At 40.2% G+C, this 8,185-nt stretch overlaps 1 pseudogene; it reads right to left on the bottom strand.

Annotated features, from left to right (window-relative positions):
• Nucleotides 1–5,917: 5,917 nt before the first annotated feature.
• On the bottom strand, nt 5,918–6,675 carry LOC100405477 (single-stranded DNA-binding protein, mitochondrial-like; annotated as a pseudogene).
• Between the last annotated feature and the right edge of the window lie 1,510 nt (nt 6,676–8,185).

The raw sequence follows: 8,185 nt of genomic DNA on the forward strand, positions 1-8,185 counted from the left end.
GGGGGATGGAGTCTCCCTCTGTCACCCAGGCTGGAGTGCAGTGGCACGACCTTGGCTCACTGCAACCTCCACTTGCCAGGTTCAAGCAACTCTCCGCCTCAGTCTCCCAAGTAGCTGGGACTACAGGTGCGTGCCACCAATTTTTTGCATTTTTAGTAGAGACAGGGTTTCACCATGCTGGCCAGGCTGGTCTCGACCCCCTGACCTCATGATCCACCTGCCTTAGCCTCCCAAAATGCTAGGATTACAGGCATGAGCCACAGCCCCGGGCCAACATTAACATTTTTTACCACACTATATTTGTATTTGAGGTTGTGTTTTTACCATGCACAGGCAAATCTTCATCAGCAAACAGATTTGGTTCTGTTTCTTTCAAGGAACTTCTACCTTCAATTCAGGCAAGGAGCTTGGTCCTAGACTCAGCCCTATGGAAATCACTACACATCACCCCAAAGGCTCAATGCATAAGAGACTCAACTTTCCCCCCACCAATGCCATTTACCAATGGCACAGACCAACATCAACATTTTATAGATATAATATTGTGCTGTTTTCACTACTTTTTCATACTCCTAATTATTGATTATCTTCACTCTTTTTAATAAATGGACAGCATTGCATTTTTGAAAGTATTATAAAATTGAAATCAGCACATAATTCATTTTTTCTTTTCTTTTTTGTACAAAGGTACAAAGGTAACCTTTTATTTCAGTGTCCTTCTAAGCCATACCCTACCCTGCCTTCTGATTAAGGCTGTTATCTGCCTTTGTATTCCTTGTGTCTGGCACAGTTCCTGGTACATGGGAGCCACTCAAAAATAAATCAACAGGCCAGGCATGGTGGCTCACACCTGTAATCTCAGCGCTTTGGGAGGCCGAGGTAGACGGATCACTTGAAACCAGGAGTCCCAAACTAGTCAGGCCAAAAAAGTGAGACCCGATCTCTATATAAATAAATATTAACAAATAAATCTGTCATTAACATTAAGGTCCATGTTCTGGATAGAAAAATCCCATCTTCCCTAAATAGGATTTAGAGATTGCACCTGTATTTTCAGTGATAATGAGATGGAAGTTCAACTGATATTTACCCCACAATTCACAATTTCCTGCTATTGGTCATTATGATTTCGTTTTCCTTCTCTGGAAAAGCTTTGGGTCATGCAGCACATAATTCTTACAGATTGGGTTACTTATTCTTTCCACATATCTTTATTTTGAAAAACTTCCATAATGCACCATGGCCCCTTAAGAAGAGAAATTCAAGAAAGACGCACAGGCTGAACGCAGTGGCTCACGCCTGTAATCTCAGCACTTTGGGAGGCTGAGACGGGTGGATCATGCAGTCAGGAGTTCAAGACCAGCCTGGCCTACATGTCGAAACTCCATTTTTACTAAAAATACAAAAATTAGCCACATGTGGTGGCAGGCGCCTGTAATCCCAGCTACTTGGGAGGCTGAGGCAGGAGAATTGCTTGAACCCGGGAGGTAGAGGTTGCAGTGAGTTGAGATCGTGTCACTGCACTCCAGCCTGGGTGACAGAGCAAGACTCCATCTGAAAAAAAATTAAGGAAAGAGGCATAGCTTGTAAATTTTAAACCCTATAAAATACTTAGAGTCCTAGGCCTGCCTATTTGTCTGAACTTCCCAGTTCACAAGCAGTTCCTAAGGAGTGGTAAGGGAGAAATTTGGGCACCTCTATTGTATCCACCCATTTTAAACCAACATCTGAGACTTTATTTTTCTCTTTTCCTCCATCCTATACATTTCTTAGGAGACTGGGCTTCTTCTAGAGGATGTGATGATTAATTTTACATGTCATTCTGGCTGGACCACAATGCCCAGATATTTTGTCAAACAGTTCTAGATGTTTCTGTGAGGGGTGCTTTTGGATGAAATTAACATTTAAATTAGTGGATTTTGAATAAAGCATTGCCCTCCATTAGTGGAATAAAGCATTGATATGGGTGGGCCATATCAATCAGTTGAAGACCTGAATAGAACAAAAGACTGATCTATCCCAGGTAAGAAGGAATTCTGCCAACAGATTGCTTTTGAATTGTAGCATTGGCTCTTCTCTAGGTTCCCAGCCTGATGGCTTTTGTGCTTGAACTACGGTATCAGCTTTTTCCTGGGGCTCCAGGCTGCCAGCCCACCTTGCAGATTTTAGATTTGCCAACCTCTACACTCATGTGAACTAATTCCTTAAAATCTCTTTCTCTCTCTCCCTCTCTCTTTCTGTCTATGCACATGTGTGTACACAGACACACACACAGTGTTCTCTTTCTCTGAAGAACCATGACTAATACAGATTTCCTGAAACCTGTGAATACTCTCAGTTGAGGTTGTAGCACAGGAAGGAAAGGTAGTCAAGAAGACTCTCTCAGTCCCTTGAATTCAGCTTTACCTTGCCAAATTGTATATTGACTAAATCTGACATGAGACTGTCCTTAACTTCCCAAAAGCTACCATTACAAAACTGTAAAACAGGCCAGGCATGGTGGCTCTCGCCTGTAATCCCAGCACTTTTGGAGGCTGAGGTGGGTGGATCACCTGAGGTCAGGAGTTTGAGATCAGCCTGGCCAACATGGTGAAACCCCATCTCCACTAAAAATACAAAAAAATTAGCTGGACGTGGCACCCTGTGCCTGTAATCCCAGCTATTCAAGGGGCTGAGGCAGGAGAATCTCTTGAACCAGGAGGCAGAGGTTGTGGTGAGTCGAGATCATGCCAGTGCACTCTAGCCTGGGTGACAGAGAGAGAGACTCCATCTAAAAAAAAAAAAAAAAAATGTAAAATATTTAGAAAACAAGAAGTACCTTTGTCTTCCTAGAGTCCTGTAATTTTTTCATGATAGTACTAATCTCTTCTGGCACAAGAAGAACCAGTGTGCTCTTTGAGACTTTGAAGAAGAAGGTTAACTGGTGGCTCATGCCTGTAATCCCAGTGCTTTGGTTGGTCGAGGCAGGAGGATCACTTGAGGCCAGGAGTTCAAGACCAGCCTAGCCAACATGGCAAAACCTCATCTCTACAAAAAATTCAGTAAGTAGGCTGGGCACTGTGGCTCATGCCTGTAATCCCAGCACTTTGGGAGGCCCAAGCAGGCGGATCACCTGAGATCAGGAGTTCAAGACCAGCCTGGCCAACATGGTGAAATCCCATCTCTACTAAAAATACAAGAAATTAGCTGGGCAGGGTCATGCACACCTATAATCCCAGCTACTCTGGAGGCTGAGGCAGGAGAATCACTTGAACCCAAGAGGTGGAGATTGCAGTGAGCTGAGATCAAGCCATTGCATTCCAACCTGGACGACAAACCGAGACTATGTCTCAAAAAAAAAAAGGGAGCCAGGCACGGTGGCACATGCCTGTAGTCTCAGCTACTTGTGAGGCTGAGGTGGGAGGATCGCTTGAGCTCGACAGATCAAGGCTGCAGTGAACCCTGATTGCACCACTGCACTCCAGCCTAGGTGACAGAGTGAGACCTTTTCTCAAAAAAAAAAAAAAGAAAAAAAAGAAAAGAAAAGAAAAAGGAAGTAACGGGAAGTGAAAAAACTGGCAAGATGGTACAATAACAAACTTATATTAATAAAGGCCTTGATTTCATTGTCAAAAGTTAATTAGTTTGAATACGTGAATAAGATGACTAAGAGACCAAGAAACATATCGAGCTTGTTACTAACTTCTTGATAAATTCTGCAGAAATTTACCTTTTACAACAAAATTCAGTTGGGGAAAAAAAGAGATACACTAGGGCTAATAACATATTACTCTTCTGTGTAAACAATAAAGGTATCTGGTTATAAAATATACAGGTGTCATTTAAGAGAACTGGTATATTGTTAAGGAAGTTACTGTAATTTTGGAAATGTTTGTATTAGTCATGGTTCAGTGCAAGAACCAAAAAACCCTTCTGTATTTTAGATGAAGGAACTTAATATAATAAATTGGGTGCTTACAAGTTACTTGGAAGGAAAGGAAGAATGCATTCTAAGGAGAATCTCAAGGAATGACTCCCAGAAGAATATAAAGCTTATCAACTAGAATTGTTAGGACCTATAAGGCTACTACCAGTCTCATGAATTCAAGAACCCAGAGAGCTGTGATCCAGGGAATTTAAAACCAAAATGGAAAACAAACAAACAATCAACAAAAAAACCACTGCAGCTGATGTGACCACTATAACTGATTATTGGTAGAGAGCTGGAGAATTCATGCTAAAATGCTATTACATTTGAGTGGTAACTCTGCACAACTCACTTACCAGCAAAACAGGCAATATGTGGCTTGAAGATGGCTTCCACTTCACATATGCCTTCCAAATGCTGAGCAGTTGATTCTAATTAAAATAACCTAGTTTACCTACAGGCCCATGGCCGCAAGGGTGTGTGAAAAGTGAATGCTTTGACTTTACGACTTCTCAAACATGAAAGAGAATTAAATAAAGGTTCAGTGGGCTAATCAAGAGTACCCAGCTCAGTAGTAGATACGATACAATAAAGCAAATATTCAACTAGGAATCGGTAAACCTGGGATCTAGTCCTTGTTCATAGTCTTAATTTGATCTTGGGAAAGTTGCATCCTCTCTCAGGCCTAATAGAGAGGCCTAATTATTACTATTGGTAATAAATATTTTAAACACAAAAGTGGTATGATCATCTTTATATTTTAGAAGAAGCACTTAGCCAAGAGGTGATGGTGGCCTGCTTAGAGTAGCAGTGAGATGAAGAGAAATGGGACACCTCTGAGAAACATTTAACAATTTAAAGCATTTTATAATGATAACAGGGTCAATTCATCCAGAAACTATAATGATCATAAATATATATGCACCTAAAAACAAAGTCCCAAAATACACGGGGAAACTTTCAAAATTGAGTAGATAAATTCATAATTCAACAGTAAGAATTGACTTGAAGACTTAAATACTTCACTCTCAATAATGGATACTACAAGTGGATGGAAAATTAGCAATCATATAGAAGACTGCAACAATGCTATCAAACAAAATTTACCTAACTGACCTCTATAGAATGATCCAACCAATAGCAGCATAATGAACATTCTTCTCAAGCACTCACGAAACATTTTCAACAACAGACTGCATGCTAGCCTCAACAAATGTAAAGTGATTGGAATTATATGTTCTGCAATCCCATTAGAACGGAATTACAAATAAAATGAGAAGAAAATTTTGAAAATTCACATACATGTGGAAATTAAACATCATATTCCTAAATAGCCAAAGGGTCAAAGAAGAAATAATAAGAATAATTAGAAAATACTTTGAGATGAACGAAAAAGAAAATATACCAAAATTTATGGAATGCAGCTACAGCAGTGCTTAAAGGGAAATTTATAATTATAATCACCAGCATTATAAACAAAGAAAGATCTCAAAGTAATAATCTCACCATCCACGATAAGAAACTGAAAAAGAAAGGAAAACTAAGCTTAAAGCAGAAAAAATAATCAAATTGAAGTGAAAAAAAAGAAATATAGAATAGAAATAATAGAAGTAAAATTTGTTTTTTGAAAAACCCTTTAGCTAGACCAACCAAAAAAAAGAGAAGACTCACATTTCTAAAATCAGGAATGAACAGCTGTGCATCATTAATGGCATTACAAAAATGAAAGCAGTATAAAGGAATACTATGAACAACTCTATGCTAGTATATTAGATACAATGATGAAACAGACAAATTCCCAGAAAAATGCAAACTGCCAAAACTGACTCAAGAAGAACTAGAAAATCTGAATAGACGTATAACAAGTAAAGAAACTGACTTAGTGATCTTTTTTTAGAAAATTTATTATGTAAAAGAGTATTTTAATTTTTGTTTTTGGGAACTGTAAAGATTATACATGATCTGGAAATGAGACTGTACCAAATGATGGCCAAAGAAGAATCATCCATTCTACTCCTCTTTCGCTTGGTCACTCAGAAATATAATATTATCAGCTATGAATCCTGTTGCTTGTTGCCTCACATTATTATTATTATTTTTGTGTGTGATGCAGTCTTGCTCTATTGCCCAGGCTGGAGTGCAGTGGCCCAATCTTGGCTCACCACAACCTCTGCCTCCCAGGTTCAAGTGATTCTACTGACTCAGCCTCCTGAGTAGCTGGGACTACAGGCATGTGCCACCACACCCGGCTACTTTTGGTATTTTTAGTAGAAACGGGGTTTCACTATGTTGGCCAGGCTGGTCTCGAACTCCTAACCTTGTGATCCAGCCATCTCAGCCTCCCAAAATGCTGGGATTACAGGCATGAGCCACCTCGCCCAGCCCACCTCACATTATTTTTATCCATGTATTTATTCACCATAGTCCATTTTCCCTTCCACAGAAATTTAAGACCCCTTTTTCACATACTGATATGCCACATCTCTGAGGCCCGGCTGGAATACTGATATTCTGTGCCATGTTGTCTTTTGACTGACATCGCCCATTTGGTAAACTTCACTGTCCCCTAATCGCCACATCTCATTTGTTGCTAGGGAAAATATTGTAACTGGATTTTTTCCTTCCACCTGTCTTAAGACAGGGTCCTGACCCACTCACCCAAGTAACTGCACATGATTCAGGGATCTTTCAAGAACCAAACTGGTAGTTGTTTTGGACACATGTCTTACAAACTGATGAAGTACCTGTAATGCAGATCTTCAAAACATGGTTTCTATTTTCTTTTCTTCCAGTCTAATCTTTAGGGTCTTCCTGACGCTCAAACCCGGCCAGCCCAGCCAGCCAGGGGATCACTTCCAGTGCACCTGACTTAATGATCTTTAAACTTCCCCCAAGAAAAGCCCAGGCCAAGATGACTTCACTAATGAAATGTTCCAGACATTTAAAGGAGAAATCATACCAATTCTTTGCAAACTATTCCCCCCAAAAAATAAGAGACTGGAAGATCTCCAAAATTACTCTATGAGGTCACTATTACCTTGAACAAAAAAACAAGCAAAAAATCCCCCCCCAAAAAAGAAATAATATCTAGCATCTTCTGTGACCACAATGAAATAAAACTACAATAACAAGAGGAATTTTGGAAATTACATAAACACATGAAAATCAAACCATATTCTCCTGAATGACCAGTGGGTCAATGAAGAAAGTAAGAGGGAAAGTGAAAATTTTATTGAAGCAAATGATAACAGAAACACAACATGTCAAAACCAATGGGATACAGCGGAAGCAGTACTATGACAGAAATTCATAGCTGTAAGTGCCTACATCAAAAAAGAAGAAAAACTTTACACAAATAACCTAATGATGCATCTTAGAGAACTAGAAAAGCAAGAGCTAACCAAAACCAAAATTACCTGACTTCAAATTATATTACAGAGCTATAAGAATCAAAGAGCATGGTACTGGCATAAAAACAGACACATAGACCAATGGAACAGAACAAAATTACACAGAATAGCCAAAGCTATCCTGAGCAAAAAGAACAAAACTGGAGGAATCAAATTACCTGACTTCAAATTATGCTACAGAGCTATAGGAACCAAAAGAGCATGGTACTGGCAAAAACAAAAACAAAAAAAAAACCAGACACATAGACCAATGAAGCAGAACAGACAACTCAGAAAGAAATTCGCACACCTACAGTTAATTCATTTTTTTTCCTGGGATGGAGTCTGGTTCTGTCGCCCATGCTGGAATGCAGTGGTGCGATCTCGGCTCATTACAACCTCCGCCTCCTGGATTCAAGCAATTCTCCTGCCTCAGCCTCCTGAGTAGCTGGGATTATAGGCACCTGCCACCACGCCCAGCTAATTTTTGTATTTTTAGTAGAGACGGGGTTTCACCATCTTGGCCAGGCTGGTCTTGAACTCCTGACCTCATGATCCACTTGCCGCGGACTCCCAAAGTGCTGGGATTACAAGCATGAGCCACCATGCCTGGCCAGTGAATTCATTTTTAACAAAATTGCCAGAAACATACAGTGAGGAAAAGACAGTCTTTTTTTCTTTTCTGAGATGGCGTTTTTGCTCTTGTTGTCCAGGCTGGAGTGCAATGGTGTGATCTCGGCTCACTGCTACCTCCACCTCCTGGGTTCAAGTGGTTCTCCTGCCTCAGCCTCCCAAGTAGCTGGGATTACAGGCATGTGCCACCATGCCCAGCTAATTTTGCATTTTTTATAGTAGAGACATGCGTTTCTCCATGTTGGTCAGGCTGGTC

The sequence above is a fragment of the Callithrix jacchus genome, chromosome X (assembly GCF_049354715.1).
Source record: "Callithrix jacchus isolate 240 chromosome X, calJac240_pri, whole genome shotgun sequence".
Lineage (NCBI taxonomy): Eukaryota > Metazoa > Chordata > Mammalia > Primates > Cebidae > Callithrix > Callithrix jacchus.